At 46.7% G+C, this 20,826-nt stretch overlaps 1 protein-coding gene across 18 annotated transcripts in view; it reads left to right on the forward strand.

The window, feature by feature from the left end:
* Nucleotides 1-10,206: 10,206 nt before the first annotated feature.
* The window catches only part of LOC147028199 (histone-lysine N-methyltransferase 2C-like), a 275,536-nt gene continuing 264,916 nt past the window's right edge, over nucleotides 10,207-20,826 (forward strand). For 16 of the 18 annotated variants that reach the window (XM_085878348.1, XM_085878355.1, XM_085878354.1 and 13 more), the window contains exon 1: nucleotides 10,207-10,989. The gene's annotated coding sequence lies outside the window, so the exon portion shown is untranslated. Of the gene's footprint in view, nucleotides 10,990-14,233; nucleotides 14,324-20,826 lie in introns of all 18 variants that reach the window. The other 2 variants (XM_085878349.1, XM_085878353.1) reach the window with 1 other exon arrangement.

Genomic DNA, 20,826 nt, shown 5'->3' on the forward strand with positions numbered 1-20,826 from the left:
TCAGCCAGCAAAAAATATGGTGTGATCGTCCATAGCACAGCCATTGATTATTCGTCAGTTGAAACAGTTTACGATTTCAAGTCATCACCCGAAGGGCAGGTAACGAAAGCTGCTTTAGTGATGTGGAAGGTGCTGAAGTCAGTCAAGAAAGAGCCTCTCACCGATCCGCTCACAATTGACTCACTGAAAAAGGGTTTAGGTAAGCCACCTGAATTGGTCGAGACATTTTACAGGGTCCTATTTGGTGATCCCAATGTCAAAAAACATTCAGAAGCTGTTAAACGCCGAGCTAATGCCGCCAGTCAAGATGCGCTCTCCATCGTATCAGGGGCCACCATGAAAGCTGTCAAGCATATTCCGATCGCCATGGCGCTGAAGTCACGCACTGGAAGTCGCCGTGTATTGACCATCTTGAATCGGCTCGGATACTGTTTCAACTACACGGCGACCGAGGACCTGGAGACCGAATTAGCGTATTCCATTCTCAACAGGAAGCTCAATTTCCCGGATGGAGCTGAGGTGGATGAACTGGCAGGTCTGGCGTTTGACAATTACAACGAGGTCGTACATACCCTTTCTGGAGCAAACACATTGCACGATACCATGGGTATCTTTTATCAAACCATTCCCACCTGGATAGGAGTACCATTGAAGTGTTTCTGGAGGAGTCGATGCCCACTGTGTCGTCCCACAAACGGCGGCCAAGACGAAAAGTAAATGTCCAAAGTGCGGCACTGGAGCCATACCGGAAAAAACCCCGCATGGACCGCTTCACGTACGAAAACATGGGTGTATCTAGTCGAGCTGATAAGTCTCAAAACATTAGAAAGTTGGACTTTATCTGGATGGCTGCACATGCTCTCGAGATGGAAAATATTCCAATGTGGGCCGGCTTCATGGGTCATTTCTATGTTGACCACCTCCCTAAACAACGTGTCCTCTACATGAAAAACATTCCGGAGCCACCGACGAGCAAAGATGTCGTTGTCCAGACCCTCAAAGTGACACAGGCATGCGCTGCCGAGCTCAGGTAGAGGTACGGAGTCGTGACTTACGACTTGGATGTGGCAAAGAATGCTTTGAAAATCCAATCCACTGAAAGTCCAACATTTGATGATGCATTCATCCTGTTTGGTGTTTTCCATATCTGAATATGTCTATTCAGAGCAATAGGAAAGCTAATCAGTGAATCCGGAGGACCACAGCTCCTTGTTGATGCAGACGTCCTTGCATCTGGCTCAGTACGTGGCTTCATCGAATGCACCTACAACCGCTGCAAACGTCTGCACCAAATGTTTGCCTTAGCCTTGCGCGTTCTTCACTTCAGAGAATTTCTGACCACATATGAGAACTTCGACGAATTGGTTACTCGGATTCATTCGGTGGATATGACCAACGCCCAGTCAATGGACACCATGGCTGAATCTCGGGTCATTAATGCAGTACTAGATGAGTACGGGAAGTTGGTGCAGAGCACATGAGATGGCGAGTTCGGCAAAACCGTGCAGTTTTGGTTGGAGTACGTTGGTGACCTGGATTTGTTTCTCATCATGGGCAGAGCTGTCCGCATGAATGACGTTGACCTGTTCATTTGGGTGATTATACAGGTGAGTGACGTCTTCTTTGCCACAAACCGCCACTACTACTCAAGATGGATGACGAAATATCAGCTTGATTTACTGAATATCGAGTTTACACACCCTGGACTGATGGAGATGCTCCGGCAAGGGCTGTTTTCATGTCGCAGAACAGAGAACCAGTTGAGCCGACTGCCCATAGACCTGACCCTCGAGCAGACGGTCAATTGTGATGCTTCTTCCAGGCAGACGGGATTTATGGCATCAACCAACAGTTACAGCGGGCGCCTCCGCTTGCATACGGCAAGATAATACCGATCTACAGAAACTGATGAAGAGTATCCGGACATCGGCATACCCATTCAAACTCGATACTCTTGATCTGATCAACGTCAGTACGGGAAAAAGCACGACCTCTGAAATCACCGAGTCACTTCTAACTATCACTAATGAAGGTCGCAAGTGACACATTTCGTTCATCCAAGGATGCGCTGAAGACTCTGACAGATTTGAGAAGCCAATCAAGAGAAACCAACTCAAGACATTTTCAAATCAGGGAGCGAAGAACCAAAGGGTGCAAAATCCCATCATCAGACAGCTTCGGTGTACCAGGGACATGTTCGACAAAATAGCCATTGTCGCGTCACAAAGGATAGTCGATCTAGACTCTAGAGTACCTGCTTTCTCACCCTCTGACGCCAGTACCTCTCACAATGTGCAAAACGGACGGAACAATAATACACAGAGAAAAGAGCGCCCTTTTCTCTGTACTTGGACAAAATGTATCACAGAATGGAAGTCCACCAGCTCTTGATGTGCACGTTATTGACGGTAACTACCAGATCCGACTCCTCCCACTGTCGCTCCCACCAACTTATGGAGTGTTATCGCAATCAATTGTTCACGCTGTTGGTGCGTACCCATCCACGAGGGTTGATATCATCTTTGACACCTATGAACAACCTTGGATTAAAGACTGTGAACGGGAAAGACGCGGCGCTGAAGATGTACGCTACACGATCACTGGCCCAGATCAAATCCGCCCGAAGGATTTGAACAAGGCTCTGAAATCTACGTCATTCAAAAGCCAGCTACTGCGATTCCTTCTGAAAGATTGGGGAGACCAACGTCATGCCCATGCGCTCCGTGACAAGGAACTTTATATTGGAGTTGACGATGTCTGCGCATGCTTCACTGTGGAGGGCGGACAGATCCATAAGTCGATAGTTGGAGAACTATACAACAATCATCTTGAAGGAGACACGAGAATCTGCCAGCACCTTATGCACATCAACGAGTGGCGACTGTCCGATAACGATAGCGTGGTGATCAGGGCATCGGACACTGATATCCTCGTCGTACTCCTCCATCACGTTCACGAAACGACCCTCGGTGTATGCATGGAAGTTGGCACGTCAGGTCGAGGTGACAGAAGATATGTGAACGTATCCCGGATCGCAGAGGATGTGGACCCTTGTTATGCGCCGTGCTCCCTACGTTCCATTCATTCACGGGGTGTGACTACACTCCAGCCTTCTCACGAAAGGGGAAACAGCGCCCGCTCACTATTCTGGAGAAAGATCAATGGTACCAGAAAGTCTTCACAGAACGAGGTGGAGAAGCGCCCAATGAGACCATGGTGCAGGTCATTGAAGACTTCACGAGTTTGTTGTACGGTGCCAAAAAGCCCATGGCGCTGAACAAATACAGACACCGTGTATTTGAAATAGCATACGCTCCCAAGGACCTTGCCAAACCATTCGCAAAAATGAAAGGTGTTGACGCGAGTCGCTTACTACCTTGCGAGGCAGAGGTGAGACAGCAAATTGAAAGAACTGTGTTCGTGGCGAAATACTGGCATGATGCTCACCTCAACAGTGTGACCAAAATACCTAGTAAGGGTTGGGAGTTGACTGGCATGATGCTCACCTCAACAGTGTGACCAAAATACCTAGTAAGGGTTGGGAGTTGACTGGCATGATGCTCACCTCAACAGTGTGACCAAAATACCTAGTAAGGGTTGGGAGTTGACTGGCATGATGCTCACCTCAACAGTGTGACCAAAATACCTAGTAAGGGTTGGGAGTTGACTGGCATGATGCTCACCTCAACAGTGTGACCAAAATACTTAGTAAGGGTTGGGAGTTGACTGGCATGATGCTCACCTCAACAGTGTGACCAAAATACCTAGTAAGGGTTGGGAGTTGACTGGCATGATGCTCACCTCAATAGTGTGACCAAAATACCTAGTAAGGGTTGGGAGTTGACTGGCATGATGCTCACCTCAATAGTGTGACCAAAATACCTAGTAAGGGTTGGGAGTTGACTGGCATGATGCTCACCTCAACAGTGTGACCAAAATAGTCCATGGACCCAGGCATATATCGGTACCATCTGAGGAAACCAAACTTTAGGGCTACTAAGTTATTGGTAGGGACTATATGAATATTTCAATATGTGATAACCGTTCCAGAAGAGCAGCTTAGTGTATGTATTTTGCATTTTTACCATTTTACCATTCAGAGATATTGACGTTTTGGGGGAAAATCAAAAAAACACAAAAACACCAAGGACCACTGGGAGGAAGTGGCAGAGCTGAAGTCCAAGCAGGAGGAAGCAGACACCCGAATGCTTCTGCATGCTCTGCATGCAGCAGAGGCTGGGTACAAGGCTGTGGTGATCACTGCCGAAGATACAGATGTCCTCGTGCTGTGTCTTGCCTTCAATAAGGACATCCCATGCCCCGTGTATCAGAAGTGTGGTACGCAAACCCACACACGGTTCCTAGACATTGACAAGCTTGCTAGATCGATGGGAGACAGTGTCTGTGATGCCCTGGTTGGACTGCACGTGTGCTCTGGTTGTGATACAGTCAGTGTCTTTGCAGGCCGGGGAAAGATGGGCGCCTTGAAGCAAATGAAGTCGGATAAGACCTACCAAGAGACCTTCAGTCAGCTCGGTCATTCATGGGAAGTATCCACCGAGCTCTTTCAGAAGCTGCAACAGGTCACCTGCCACATGTACGTGCCGTTTACCAACACCACGAAAGTCAATGAACTCCGACATCAACTCTTCTGTGCCAGACGGGGAGAGATAGAGTCCAGTCAGCTTCCACCATGTGAAGACTGCCTCTTCATGCACGTCCTCCGTGCAAACTACCAGGCTGCTATTTGTAGGCGGTGTCTGCAATGCCAACCCTATGTTCCAAGTCCCAAGGGTTGTGGATGGACCACTGATGATGACGGGAAGCTGGCCATCGAGTGGATGCAGGGTTCTCCAGCACCGGATGCTGTGTTGCAACTGCTTTCCTGCAAGTGTGGACGGTCGTGCAAACTCCCAGACTGCACGTGCCTTGCCAATAGCCTGAAGTGCAAGTTGCGAACCTGCAGCAACCAGCCCGCTGATGTCGAGGAAGAGGTTGTAGACCTCGAGGACTCTGATGCTGATAACAGTGATGAAGACGAGACTACTGATCCATGGTGTGAATGTTTTGGCACAATCACAAGGACATTCATGGCTACAAATATGCATGAGTAAAACATAGTACATAAACATGCCACAGTAGCGTGGTGAAATTTGGGTGATCCGTAAATTTCACATTTTGGACGCTTGTTGGAACTTGGGTAGGGGAAGGGCAATTCCTTTAACTGTGGTAAAAACTTGTAAAATGTTCATAAATGTTTTCCTCATACAACATGTGCATGTTGTGGGCTACTGCGGTTCAGTAGCATGACCCAGGGAACTTGTATGACAATATTATAAATGAAAATGTACTGAAAATCACTAATCAGAAACATTTTGATCGGCCCTATTGTTCGCCCCTTTCTGCCATAAAACAAATTCTGCCTTCAGGAATGACTGACAGGATTATTCGGATGGTATAAATAAAGCATTTCAGACATGTATTTGTGGTTTGCAATTGATTCTTGCCCCATGTGGAAACAGAAATTGCATCATTAGTGAATGTTTCTGAGTTTGCCTTTTCGCCTTCATTATGCGGAGGGTGGGTACATTCCAGAGACGATAACTACCAATAAGCTGCCAGTCTGCAATGGTTATCACATCAAAATATGATATATATATATATATATATATATATATATATATATATATATATATATATATATATATATATATATATATATATATATATACACCAATTCAAAAATCATAACTAGGATTGGTTTCCTTAGATGGTACCGACAAGTGGAATTTCTGGCCTGGGCCCATGGACTAAAATATCTAGTAAGGGTGGGAGTTGATTGACGGCACTTATCGTTTTGTGTGGTTTGAAGGCGACCAACTTCCAGACGATGTTATTCCCGAAAAGCAGAAGGAAGACGATGAAAATAGTGATTGTGATGATGAAAACGAACAGATAGACGAAAGTGCTTTGTTAGAAGATGATGACGACTTGGATGACATTGATGATAGCGATGACACTGCTTAATCACAGCATACGCTGTTCTTTTCAAGCGTCTGATTTGGGCCCTTTTTCAGCACCTCCTCTAATTTGGGCCCTTCTTGCCTCGATGGGCCAAGGTAATTTTTTTCTTGAGCAGTGTTTTTGATAATTTTGACATTATAGGAGTATTTTAAGACCACTTTAGAGTTCATGTTTAAAAGTTTTATTAAAACAAACTGGGAGCCCTTTTTTGGGGCCTTCTTGTTCAGCCAAGCCTGCGTATTTTCATTCTTGAGTTGTCATTTCATGATTTCAGTTCAATAAATCGATGATTTCAATTTTCGTTTTTCTCGTGCTCGATCGTTTGATTAAAAGTACAAAAGGGGCCTTTTTCAAGGACCTAAAACCTTTGAAGGCCATGGTGGCCGAACTCAAGAAACGGTTTATTTAGTTTTTCATGCCATGGGCCATCAAATGACACCTTGAAAGCTTTCGTGCGCAATACTTTAATTAAACGTCACTGGGCTCTCTAACTAAACCTACAAGTGCAACACATTTGTGGGAACTTTTGCAACAGTGTTGGGAAGAACTTTCCGAACAATATTTGATTTCCATTGAAGAAAGAATGCCACGAGTATGTTCGGCTGTTATATCTGCAAAAGGTATAACATCTACTTTGATTAGTCAAAAATTTAGTTTAAATTTTGTTCAACAAAACGATTCCATGATTTCTTTTTTTTATCTGCAATTGTTTATTTGTTCTATGCTTCAATTTCAGAGTACATTGAAACATTAAACTGCTTAAATTTCAGTAAAAACTGGAAAATGGGGGTGTTCTAAAACTTTTGACTGGTAGTGTACGTTTGCCGTAGAGAGAAAGGCTTGGCACCATTTTGGGTTAGGTTTCTTGCACGTTGACTTCGCGGTTCGATCACCAGGCTCCTAAAAGATCATCTCTGGATACACAGGTCAGTGCCAGAACAAAGGAAGGATTTTCTTTTGTCTTATCTTTCCCCTTGTCTGTTTTTGTGACTCTATGGTGACATCTCAAATTAGGCTTTCGTTTACCTCACATTTCATTCCCTCACGCTTTGATTTATTTCCATTATTACTCCTTGATTTATGTTTATTAAACCCTCACTTGTTAAATCTACTGCATTTGTCTGTTCGTTGTGGGTTTGAGTATCAACCTATGTGCCTCCATTCTCGTGAACGCCTCTGGTACGTGCTTTGCCGCCTCCCGTCCCACGCACACCATAATCTACAAGGATCTCGGTTGGTTGCCTTCAAGTAAATCGTACAGCTATCCGTTGAGGTCGGGACGTGAATGCTGAGTGAATGGGGACGTGAATGGGGACCTGAATGCTGAGTGCAGTAAGCTTCCAGATTCGCAACAATATATCACCCTTATACACCCTATAGACCACGTCCAAATACAGTACAACACTGCACTGCAAAACTGGAGGTTCTTGGAAGTATTATGAAAGCAATTTGTGTTCTCATGTTCAAGTATATCATTCAATTTAAATAAAGGTTTCAAGGCATATGGATAAATTAATTCTGGGTTTTCCCGCCATTTTACCCAGTATCGATTACATCCCCTTATTTAACATGCTACACGAGTTATTCTTGCCTGTTGTTTGTGTCCTTTATAACATTCTTGAAAAGGTTAAGTTTATCAACCGTTTCGATGGAGTTCTTAAGCCACTCGCCTGGTGCTCTAAAAGTTTGTTGGTAATGGAGCACACACCCCAGGACATCATGAAAGTAAGAATGCTACAACTCCATCAAAATTTACTGGGAAAAATAAAAATGGTGGAGAGAGGAGGAGGGAGAGGGAGAGGGAGACAGTAGTGAAAAGTTGTTGGAGTTGGGGGGGGGGTGTTCAAATTTCAACATTTGCGTACATAATAGATAGATGGCCACAATGTTGAAGTCGAAATGGGATTTTTTAAAACAAGACGAAAGAAATATCTGAATATTTTCCAGCCCTTGTAGCATGGACAATGACTGTGGAGAGCTGCCCATCAAACCCAAAAGCAATTCTTGTGGATATTAAAGCGCTTTGTCAGGCCCGAGCATTGGAAAGGCGAATTCGGTGGGGGCAGAATGGAATAATGGAAGACAGCCGTTATGGTCAATGCAGCGCAGACATTTTACATCTTCAATGCGAAGTTATTACTTTCCCAAATAGGTTCCTTGCTCGCTCTCCAATGGCTAATTTTTCAACACTTTAGAATAATGTACAAAAAAATCCCCAAAACAGCGAACGAACAAACCAACGCACCCTCCATACAGTTTATACACATGCACGTTTTCTTCCTGATGTTTTGCAAACCTACGGGAATCTATATATACCACTCAATCGATATTGATTATTAATGAAATTGCCAAACCGTTTTTAATCTATGATGTTGAGAATCGTGAATGTAATCAAATTACAGAACTGTTTCCTAATGTATGCTGATGAGCATCGCGAAGGGGGGGGGGGGGAGGATAAGCTTTTCGGTTTGTGAGATCTCGAAAGATGATTATGGTAGTTGTTGAAAGAGGGATAAATGTGAAGCACGTGATCAAGCGGTGTGGGTTTTTTATTGTTTGTTTATTCATTCAACATTCTTTTTTTTAATAGACAAAAAGAGAACGTAATGCTTACAAACTCGCACCGCAGCCATCCAAGTCCCACAATGCGGAGACGCTAATATTTTGAATTTCGTTTAATAAACTATTTCGGACTGAAAAACAGCCAAATCATTTATTTGAATCGCGCGATGAACGTGACAGAGGGTGTACACGATTTAACAATTGTTCGGTGCACCGAGACGTCGAAAATAAATTGCATTTTTGGGATGTACGAAGAAAAAGAAAAAAATTATCGTTGGAAAAGTATTTATAACATTAGTTAATAAATCCAAATATCGAAATGTAAAAGTTCGCAATTTAGGCCCACTAGGCCGCGGCCTCGGCCTACGGTGTTTCCTTGCTCGTCAATGGCGGACGAGCGGGAAGAATCCCCGGCGAGCATCTAGGCAAGGCGATATAGCCGATGCTCGACGCTATGTCGCTTTCTTCGTTTCACAAGCACTATTGGAAGCCGTGAATATATAAAGTCATCGACGTGATCACGATATATCGAAATCTATGTCCGATCGAGGCCGCAACACCACGAATGTGTCGAGCGGCTCGTGGGTTCCGTTTCAGGGCCCGTGCGCATGAATCATTAACAAGGCACCGATAGTCGTCGCGCACACATCCGATCCGATCCGATCCGATCCGATCCGATCCGATCAGATGTAATGTTTCACCACACGCCCGCCATTCACTGAGAGCTACCACGGCGGTTTGTACACGTTCAACGATCTTGAAATCCGATAAAGGTGCACGACCATTCCACCTGATACGTACACACAACGAGGTGGAGGTGGCGGCCTACCCGAGTAATGGGGATTTTTAACCGTGGGATTCCAAATAACTGAGGTAAACCCGGGTTATTAGTTTAATCTGTCTTGGGGGACGTCGTTTTCAAGTGGTTTACGTGAGCGGATGAGCCGAGGCCGAGTCGACAGGTTTGTGTGCTCGACTTGTCGCCATGCTTGAAAACCTTCCACGACGCCTTTTGGTCGCCACTCGTCACCACAGGTTTACCCTGAAGGGAAGGAAGGCGTTTTAGTCATCAGCATCGTGGCTCGAAATCGAAGGTTAACTCGCTCACACAAGTCGATTCGAAATTTTGTCTTCAAAGCGAACGTCAGGACCACAGAGTTGTTAACGACTGGCCAATATGACGTCACAGTGGTGTACGTACGGAGCTCGAGTCGTGCGAATGTACATCTTTGTTTTCCTCACAATGGCACGGCGCCATGAGGCATCTATTTCCGTGTCACGGACACAACACTAAACATTCCGGGTGAAGAAGCCTCCCCCTCCTCCTTCCCCGCACACGTTATATATTATTATCTTTGGGTCCGAAGATCCGCAGAGTTATCGTGTTTGTTCACAACAGGGGAAACTAAAGGACCCTTTGTGAGAGGTTTGTGGTGAATGTACAATCGCATTGAACGCTGGGAACCGCGGTCACGTGACCGGCAAAGCCCCGAGTGTTTTACGCTCCATTCCGAAAGGGGAGGAGGAGGAAAGTGAAACCCGCTCCGGGTTTTCCGTGGAACCTCCTCTAATAACCTTTATCCTTCGTCAGAACCGCACCACCGCCCAACATTCATACGCGAGGTCAAGTCTAAACGTGATTTTGTTTCGAAGCCCCTTGATATCCGTGACACGTTCCCCGCTCGGACGGCCACAGCGGTTTCAGGGTGTCCGGACACCCGGGTCCGGTGTCGGGTGCGCGGAGATAGAGCGCTCGGTCAGTATCGAGGAGGCCCTATGTTGGCAACTCGCCTCCCCAACATGGCAGCGCCGTGCCGTGTAATCCGGCGTGTAGCTCGGCGCCGGCGTTAACCCTTTACGGGAAGAAGTAATCTCCTCCTCCCCACCGCGTCCAACTCAACCTCGCGTGAGGAAAGAGCGTGAGCAGGCAAATCACAAGGAACGAGGGGCAGCAGGGAAGGAAGGATGGAGGTGGAGGAGCCGAAGCGACCTCATGCGTCCGAGTGAAAGTCGCCGTTAACACTCGGCGATCGTCGCGTCCTCCTCCCGCGACGTCTCTCTCCGCCGATACATTGTTGCAGCGTCGGTGCCCGCGGCGCGTCTCCTCGATCCTGAACTGCCCTCCGGGCGACTCTGGTCGGCCCGGTCCTCGTCCACTTTTTTGGGGGGGGTCTCGGATCAGATCTCGTCGGCTCGGGGGTGCTCGATCAACCACTCCCCCGAGCCGGTCCCCTCGGCTCGGGGAAACTCGGATCGACCCTTGTCAGCTTTTGTGCTCGCTGTTCGACTCGTCCAAGGAGGCCCCGGCTTGGCTCGCTTCGGCTGGGGAGAGCGGGTGCCTGGCGGCCCAGTGGCCGTGCCGGGCGCCATGGGCGCACTGCCCACTTAGGAGCGACACGAGAGGTAAGCGAGTCGTCCGGAAGGTTGTGAGTGGTGGAGGGGAGCAATTTTACCCACTGTGTGTCCTTCCCTGGTCGATATGATCGCGACGGTTCGGTACAAGGGGTTGCGAGATGGCTGCAAATGTTTTCGTGGTAATATCTGCGCACGGACTACTGTGCTGTGCCTCCCTGTGGGCCGTGAACCTCTCCCTGTGGGCCGTGGACCCCCCTCCCTGTGGACCGTGAACCCCCCTCCCTGTGGACCGTGAACCCCCCCTTCCCTGTGGGCCGTGAACCCCCCCCTCCCTGTGGACCGTGAAACCCCCCCTCCCTCCCTGTGGACCGTGAAAGCCCCCCTCCTCCCTGTGGGCCGTGAACCTCTCCCTGTGGACCGTGAAACCCTCCTCCCTCCCTGTGGACCGTGAAACCCCCCTCCCTCCCTGTGGACCGTGAAACCCCCTCCCTCCCTGTGGACCGTGAAACCCCCTCCCTCCCTGTGGACCGTGAAACCCCCCTCCTCTCCCTGTGGGCCGTGAACCCCCCCTCCCTGTGGACCGTGAAACCCCCCCTCCCTCCCTGTGGACCGTGAAAGCCCCCCTCCTCCCTGTGGGCCGTGAACCTCTCCCTGTGGACCGTGAAACCCTCCTCCCTCCCTGTGGACCGTGAAACCCCCTCCCTCCCTGTGGACCGTGAAACCCCCCTCCCTCCCTGTGGACCGTGAAACCCCCTCCCTCCCTGTGGACCGTGAAACCCCCCTCCCTCCCTGTGGACCGTGAAACCCCCCCTCCCTCCCTGTGGACCGTGAAACCCCCCCTCCCTCCCTGTGGACCGTGAAACCCCCCCTCCCTCCCTGTGGACCGTGAAACCCCCCCTCCCTCCCTGTGGACCGTGAACCACGTGGAAACGCGACGTGGCTCGGATGTGGGTCCCGTCCCGTTTGTGGACGAGCGAGTGAGTGAGAGAGCGAGTGAGAGAGTGAGGGAGGGAGAGAGTGAGCGAGGGAGAGAGTGAGCGAGTGAGCGAGGGAGGGAGAGAGTGAGTGAGTGAGGGAGTGAGGGAGCGAGTGAGTGAGCGAGTGAGTGAGGAAGCGAGTGAAGGAGCGAGTGAGTGAGGGAGCGAGTGAGTGAGGGAGCGAGTGAGGCAGCGAGTGAGTGAGGGAGCGAGTGAGGGAGCGAGTGAGTGAGTGAGGGAGCGAGTGAGGGAGCGAGTGAGTGAGGGAGCGAGTGAGTGAGGGAGCGAGTGAGTGAGCGAGTGAGGGAGGGAGCGAGTGAGTGAGCGAGTGAGGGAGCGAGTGAGTGAGCGAGTGAGTGAGGGAGTGAGTGAGTGAGTGAGCGAGGGAGGAAGTGAGTGAGCGAGCGAGGGAGGAAGCGAGGGAGGGAGGGAGGGAGGGAGGGAGCGAGTGAGCGAGTGAGTGAGAAAGGGACCGAGTGAGTGAGGGAGGGAATGAGCGAGCGAGTGAGTGAGGGAGGGAATGAGTGAGGGAGCGAGTGAGTGAGGGAGGGAATGAGTGAGGGAGCGAGTGAGTGAGGGAGGGAATGAGTGAGTGAGGGCGGGAATGAGTGAGTGAGCGAGCGAGTGAGTGAGGGAGGGAATGAGTGAGGGAGAGAATGAGTGAGTGAGCGAGGGAGGGAGTGAGGGAGCGAGGGAGTGAGTGAGTGAGTGAGTTAGTGAGTGAGCGTCCTTCCGGCCGAGTCGGTGAACGGCCGCTGGTAAATGGGTCACGTGACGGCTCGAGCACTTCCCACTGCCCGCTGTCCCATTTCGAGGCCCCACCGGTGGGCGGGGCTTCACATGTTTTGTTGTATTATTATTTACATTCTTTCACTCGCCTGTGTGTGCCCGTGTGTAAACTCGATAATTACCGTCAATTTGTGCATCGTTGTTTAAAAATTCCTATCCTTACCGGCTTTCTCAACTTTTCGGACGTGGAGTTGTAAACGTGGGCTGTTTGTTATTGGTTTGTTTTTGATGGGAGGAGGGAGTATGGGGAATGAGGTTACTCGGTTTGAAGTGTGGTGAATAGACGTTTGAGAGTTACGGGTGGGGGCGTCAAAGGTGTTGCTGGAAAAGTAATGTTTGTACGTCGACGGTGGGCAAGGTTCGGCTGGGAGGGACGATGTGGTGTTTGGGAAACGTGGTTAAGTTCGGCCGGGAGGGACGATGTGGTGTGTGGGTAGTGTGTGGGAAACGTGGTTAAGTTCAGTTAGGAGGGATGATGTGGTGTGTTGGTCATGTGTGGGAAACGTGGTTAAGTTCGGTTAGGAGGGACGATGTGGTGTATAGGTAGTGTGTGGGAAACGTGGCTAAGTTCGGTTAGGAGGGACGATGTGGTGTATAGGTCGTGTGTGGAAAATGTGGTTAAGTTCAGTGAGGGGGAACGATGTGGTGAGTGGATAGTGTGGGAAATGTGGTTAAGTTCGACTCGGAGGGACGCAGGGGTGAGTGGATAGTGTGTTGGGAATGTGGTTAAGTTTGACTGGGAGGGACGAAGGGGTGAGTGGATTGAGTGTGGGAAACGTAGTTAAATTCGGGTGAGAGGGACGATGGGGAGTGTGGATAGTGTGTTGGGAATGTGGTTAAGTTTGTTTGGGAGGGACGATGGGGTGTGTGGATAGTGTGTTGGGAATGTGGTTAAGTTTGTTTGGGAGGGACGATGGGGTGTGTGGATAGTGTGTTGGGAATGTGGTTAAGTTTGTTTGGGAAGGACGATGGGGTGTGGATAGTGTGTTGGGAATGTGGTTAAGTTTGTTTGGGAGGGACGATGGGGTGTGTGGATAGTGTGTTGGGAATGTGGTTAAGTTTGTTTGGGAGGGACGATGGGGAGTGTGGATAGTGTGTTGGGAATGTGGTTAAGTTTGTTTGGGAACGACGATGGGGTGTGTGGATAGTGTGTTGGGAATGTGGTTAAGTTTGTTTGGGAAGGACGATGGGGTGTGTGGATAGTGTGTTGGGAATGTGGTTAAGTTTGTTTGGGAGGGTTCACGGGGTGATTCGTAGTGTTCAGTCTGGAAGATTGTTGCGTGTGATAGATGTTCGGGTTCGGTTGGCAATTCTAATGGTGTTGTTGTGGTTGTTAAAAGTGTTATAGTTCAGCCTGGAAAGGTGGTGTCTGCTCAAGGTGGTTAGTTCTAGGCAGGAGTTTGTTATGAAGTGGTGGGTGCTGATGGTGGTAGGATATTGCCTGAAGGGGTTTTACATGCTCAAGGTGGTTAGGTTTGGTCAGAGATTGTGATTAGGTGGTAAATGCTAAAGGTGGTCGTTTTCAGCCCGGATATCACGACTGGTTGGTGCACGCTAAAGGTGGTTGGGGTTCAGCGTGGAGGGGTGGTGCATGCTGAAGTTGGTACCCACTCAAGGTATGTTTAATCGATGCACACAATGCTGAACTCTATCGTTTTGTACTTCCAGTACAAGGGGAAAACCCATTACTTTCTCTCTTTCGTCGGACATTTTTGGTGCATTCACTTGTTCGGCCGATCCATTTGTCCAGTCTCATCCCGATCCAACACGACATTTTAAAAGTAAATATTTGATTCAAAAGCCTTAAGGACACTGTCTTGCGACTTGATGGCGTTTGTGGAACTTAATTGTGCAGGTCGAGCCCCAATGTACATTTTTTTTATTGCTATTGTTGTTGAAGTTGATCCTGAAAAGTCTTGTACATGCTTTCTCTACCGAAGCCTTCTCGCGTGCGCTCACATGCGTTGCTCTTCCTAATCCGATCCCGCAAAGCACACAGTGGCAGCTGTATCCCTCAAACGATGCATTATACATGACGCCGTGGTTTTTATTTTCAGTAAATTGCGTTTTATCTCCTCTCTCTTTTTTTTGTGGAAACAACTGGACCTGAAACCGTTCGTTAAGAAACCTGAATCGAGAGTACACTTTGCAGGTACATCGACGTCCCCCTCGTCCGATTGGGATGGCTCAGATATTGCAGACAGGATTTGGCCACGGTGTTGGAACGGAAGACCTTTTCCTCAAAATTAACATCTTTGACTACTACGTGGATATGTCGAATCACGTTGATCACAACCTATTGGGATAAACAGGTAATTTGAAAATAATTTATGAAGCACTGAGGTTTTCATTTGCAAACGAACCTGATGTGCCTCGAGAATTTTGCTTGTTCATATTATGACCATACCAGCCCAGGTCCTATTGGGATGATACTGGGAGGGTGGGGGTGGGGATGGGGGATGGGTGACCTGACTATAAAAGGAGTTGTTGGGTTATCGTCTGCATCTGAACTCCAAATTTATGTGCCGACTACTACTGAGAGGCAATGGCAAATTGCCCGGTGTATGTACCTTGGCAGTGCTGAACCAGCCTGGGGACAGAACATGACAGAAATGGAGACAGGTTTGCCACACATTGATGAAGATGAGTGTAGTCGAGCCCTTAAAGTTGTGAGCCAGGTGACAACACATGTACTTTGTTGGTTTCATTCACATGAATCGAGAACATGGGCTTTCACTCTGCAGTGTACTCGTACCCAGTTTACTGTCATGGATGAGTGTTTAGTTTGCTGTTGAGGAAAGTGTCCACCTGTGCCTGCCTCGTGGCGTTGTGTTCACCTTGCTTGAAGAGGGCTTTGTACAAAACATTTTCTTTGCTGAGACGGCGTTCGAACACTGCACCCCCCCCCCCTGTGTGCAGTAAAAACCGTGCACATTTATTATTATTATCTTGTCAAAACGAAGTTTTGCAAGATATGTTAGTCAGCCTGTATGTTTTTTTATTATTATTTTTTTTTTGGTCTGTAATCACGTATAAATCACTCTGCAGAGCACAGTTATCATTGGAAATTTTTGTAACTTCGCATATCAGAGGCCGATAGAGGTCCCTTTCAGTGCACAAAAATTTGAAGGTCAAGGTCACTTTGTCGCAAATCAGGGGAGTCGACGAAACCCTTATTTTTTTAGTAATTTTGATCGGATCGTCTTCAAACTTCATGGGAATATAGTTCATGGTCTGGCGCTCAGCTGATTAATTTTTGGTGGCGATTGGCCTTGACCTTCATGGTTAGCGCCTCAGGTCAAACATATTTGACCCCAAGGTCAAATTTTCAAGTTTTAGGAACCATATCGTGTAGTACCTCAAATTGAACACTTTGATGAGTGCTTTCTAGATATGTCAAGCTTGAGACAATATGACGTCATTTGGGGGCGTTATGAGGAAAAAGCATATTTTTCATGGTTACTCTGTAGAACGATTCTCATCGGAATCTCTCGTAGGCAGATATTCCTCAAGGAGTCGCTCCTGGTGGATTGCAGCTCTGTTCACCTCAGTGTGACCTTAAAGAAGTCACATGTGGTCACCTTTTGGCAAGATACGGGTCACCCTGCGGGTGACATTGGTTTATTTATTTATTATCTTTTTTACAGCAATGTTCAACCTTGTCGTGAGCTGTCCTGAAGGTGTTCTCTTGTTACCATATTGTGAAAATAATGAGTAACAGTCAAGGTTGTGATTTCAGTGATGCTTCATTAAGCAGTACCCCTGGGAACTAGAAAATAGTTTGCTACCTCATCAAGGGCGGATTGGGGATTTTTGGCTGGGATTGTGGTGGGGGAAGGGATGGAGTCACCCAGGTACATTAAGCTTGACAGCCGTGGTTTAGCCAGGGAATGGTGAAGTGAGCAGGCAGGTGCCTACTTCCTCCAGAAGCTGAAGGTGTTTTTATAAATGAATATTATATAACTACAGTTGGCTATCGTAAAGTTTCCCCAAGTATAACTTCTGATTGTTGAAGGTTTTTATTCACCATTGTACAAGTTCAAACAACGAGCATCTGTCGTTTGTAAATATTTGCTACATCGTAGCAAAGCAATTATTTAATGAACGAAACGTAAATTTTCAGAGGATTCATGGGCACCTGGTTAACAATCCCCACCCTCGCTTTCACTCCCCCGCCCCTCTCCCATCACCTCCCCAGACCTGTTATAAACTTGAGATTTGTGTTGAAAAGGTGAAGCCTTTTATTTTGATGTCGACCAGTTCACAATTGTGACTGAATTAAAATGATACAATATATACGTTCAGTTAAGATGAAATGGATTGACGGCCAAACAGCCCGAGAAGCCATCACGGGGCGAGCAGAAAAAATAATTCATCTTGACAATTTTTTTTTGGAGATTGGCTACTTAGCAGACGTCTACGTCTGTACGAGACACGTTTGAGTTTTGTTTCCAATGGAGCACCCGTCGTATGACCGAATTGATCACATTTTGATACAGCTCCTTTGCCCCGAATACAACTGATACTCTCAAATAATAGAGGGGGAACAAAATATGACATGAAGAAGCTGATGCGAATAATAAATGTTTGTTTGTCCTCGATGAACCGAGCACAGTTGAAATTTTCCAATCCTATCGGTATGCCTGATTGAAGATCCCGTGATACCTTTTTGAAGTGTAGGCCTTTGGGCTGGTGTCCCTGCCGAATTCCACATTAACTGTATGTTTACATAAACCAGCTCAGAAGAGCGGCACGGCAGCAGTAGCGTCGCTGCACCCTGGTTCAGGTGCACCGAGAAAAGCCGAATTGCTCGAATCCCGGTTAGTTTGTACATTCTATGCTAAATGAAGGTGATTGGCGGTTTATTGGAGATGTGGCTGATCGTGTCACTCCGGTGGCCAAAATTGGAGAATCTTGGATTAGTGTACATTCCAAAAATATAACAATTTTATTGTCTGAGAATCAAAGTGCGTTTCTGTCTGAAGACTTTTGGCTCCTCTCCTTGATGTGAAGGCAATAAGTGATAACGGAGTACAATGCTTAGTCTTCAACCGAGTTTTGAGGAAACCATTGTAACTCTGAATGAAGTTGATGTGGAACCAACTCTTCTCTCTCACATGTGGAACCAACTTCAACCCAGTCTTTTTAGTCCCATTCTTTCCTCCAGGACTTCAAGACAGCTGTTCACCACTCCCTTAGGCCACCCCTCCTTCCATACTCATGATCTCTCCTACCCCAAATGACCACATTCCCAAGCACTCCCCTTTTCCACGTTATGGTTGTTTTTCCCCACCCTTTGCCTCACCTTCTTTCGTTTTGTTAGTTTTGGGTTGTTTTGTTTATTTTCTGCTTCATTCCTGCCTTTCCCTTCCACTTCTTGCTGTGCTTCATTCAGCTAATGTGTACCTTGTTCATTCACCCCCATGTGTCCTTCTCTCCCCCCTCCCCCACCAATTAATTTCATGCTCTCTCACTTCTACTCTGTCGTTGGTGTTCTCCCCTTTACATTTTGTTTTCTTCCATTCTGCTAACTCTTCTACAATCCTCAATCATGTATACAGGAAAAACCCCATAAATCTGATTTCATTCTCAAATGAGCTCATAAAATGGCTGCTCTTGTATGTTAAAGTGAAACTAATGTTCCATATCATACATGCTAACAATCTATCATCTACTTTAAACATGTTTGGTCACCGGATCAGGATAGGATTACTTCGATTTTAGTATTCGTGTTTTCATTGAGCCTACTGGTGATCATCCGATGACGGCGCATCACTACCTCGTCTGGGAGAGCGGTGGAGCTTGGACTGTGTGTGCAGTTCAACTGGAAGACGACGCGAGGTCGCCGCTATTTCGTGGTTTAACATCAGTTTGATTAAGAATTGAAAGTTATTGTGACGTTGACCTTCCCCGTCTGAAAATATTGCGGTACAACAAATTTTGGGGAAATTGGCCCAGTGGTTTGGAAACTTATAAGGAACAAACAAATGTTTCGTCCTTTAATACTTCAGAAAATTTAATAATATAGCATAGAGGGGAGTGATATTGAGTGTAAATAATACGTAACGTATGGCGTTAGGCTAAGCGCATGTAAGTGCTTTCCACCCCTATTTTAGGGCATACCCTGACTTGAGTGGCATTTTTGAAAGTCACAAAGACTACTACTGGTCATGAAATTTGGTTCATTGCACAGACAGTGTTCCATAGGACCTTAAAATATATAGGTTCACGGGTCTGTGATGTATATTACTGAATCTACAGGATTTTTATTGAATATACATGCCCAGTATTGGCCTTTTTTCTTGTTTCACCTTAAAATATGACATATATTAGACCATGTAAAAATACAACATATAAAACATTCTATATGAAATTTTTCATCGAATCAAAAGGTTGTCACCCACCGTCTGAGAAAATTAGCATTTGTGTTGGTCAGTGGTGGATTCGCATGACATATGCACATCTTTTTTACATATTTTTATTTTTTCTTGTTTTATTGCCCTTTTAGAGCCTGGGACTATGAAATCCCCTAAAAAAATGACTAGTTTATCAATAACTCATATTTATGTGTCTTAAATTATATATTCAGCTTATTACCAATAATTAATCAATGTAAAAAAAATTGAGATGATCCGGGTGGATATTTAATTACAGCGGCTTGACCGAACTTTCCAACCCAAATGTCCGACTGCACGTCACGTTTAAAAAAAAAAAAAAGCTTTTATTGGATTCGCTATATATGAGATATCTCTTATTGTCGGGTTGTGTGTGTGTGTGTGTGTGTGTGTGTGTGTGTGTGTGTGTGTGTGTGTGTGTGCTTGTGTGTGTGCTTGTGTGTGTGCTTGTGTGTGTGCTTGTGTGTGTGCTTGTGTGTGTGTGTGTCTGTCTGCAACGCGAGGCTCCACAGCATGAACCAGCGAACCGATTTCGATGAAACTTTGCCAAAAGGTGGAATATATACTGGGGATATGCGCGTTTGAATTTCGTTGCCTAGCAACCACACGTTGCTGTGCAGCGGCCGAAAAACCGCGTACAGTATTTTCAATACTTGTCCTTCAGTTTTGAATGTAGAGAAACGAGACTTCAGAATTAAACACTTCGAGATATTTAGAAAATTTTACTCGAGCTGATTTTTGATTGAGGTTTTATTTTTCAAATGGTAGTCCTTCAAAAACCGGGTGTCTATTCACCGTCATTTAAGGTGTGTATACAGTGTTTGTAAGGAACTACACCGTCGTTCCACCTTCGATCTCTCCTCGATCCAAACGTTATTGACCAGTGAAAAGCATCCAAAATAAATGGAATCACTGGCATTTCTGTCTTTGTGGATTTCTAATAATATGTTTATTTATTTACCGAAAACGATTCCACAACCCACACACCACCTTAAATTATTTATTTATTTACTGAAAACGATTCCATGACCCACACACCACCTCCAATTATTTATTTATTTACCGAAAACAATTCCACGACCCACACACCACCTCCAATTATTTATTATTTAAAGTGGGAGTGGCGTAGGAAAGTGGGCGTGGCTTATGGAAAGTGGGCGTGGCTTATGAAAATATTGTGTGGCTCAGGAGGTGTGGTCAAACAAGAGCATTGAGAGAAGTTTATCGGGTTTTCCGTGTGTGTGTGTGTGTGTGTGTGTGTGTGTGTGTGTGTGTGTGTGTGTGTGTCCGTGTGTGTGTGTGCGTGTGCGTGTGCGTGTGCGTGTGCGTGTGCGTGTGTGTGTGTGTGTGTGTGTGTGTGTGTGTGTGTGTGTGTCTGCAACGCGAGGCTCCACAGCACAAACCAGCAAACCGATTATTTTTCAAATGGTAGTCCTTCAAAAATAGGGTGTCTATTTACCGTCATTTTTTATGTGGAGTGCCAGTTGGCAAAATACTCAATAGGAAAAATCTTGCCAGGCAGAGGAACAATTGTATGTGAACCAATACGTCTTGGCAATGAATCTTCGTCGGTGGATTGGTCAGAATGAAAAGCATCGTATCCAGCGCTTCGATCCTAGCGAATCCCTCGTCGCCTACTGGCTTGTTCTTTGTTGGTTTCATTCACATGAATAGAGAACATGGGCTTTCACTCTGCAGTGTACTCGTACCCAGTTTACTGTCAT

Source organism: Eptatretus burgeri, chromosome 4 (genome assembly GCF_056783735.1).
Source record: "Eptatretus burgeri isolate ZD-2024b chromosome 4, Ebu_testis_v1, whole genome shotgun sequence".
Classification (NCBI taxonomy): Eukaryota; Metazoa; Chordata; class Myxini; order Myxiniformes; family Myxinidae; genus Eptatretus; species Eptatretus burgeri.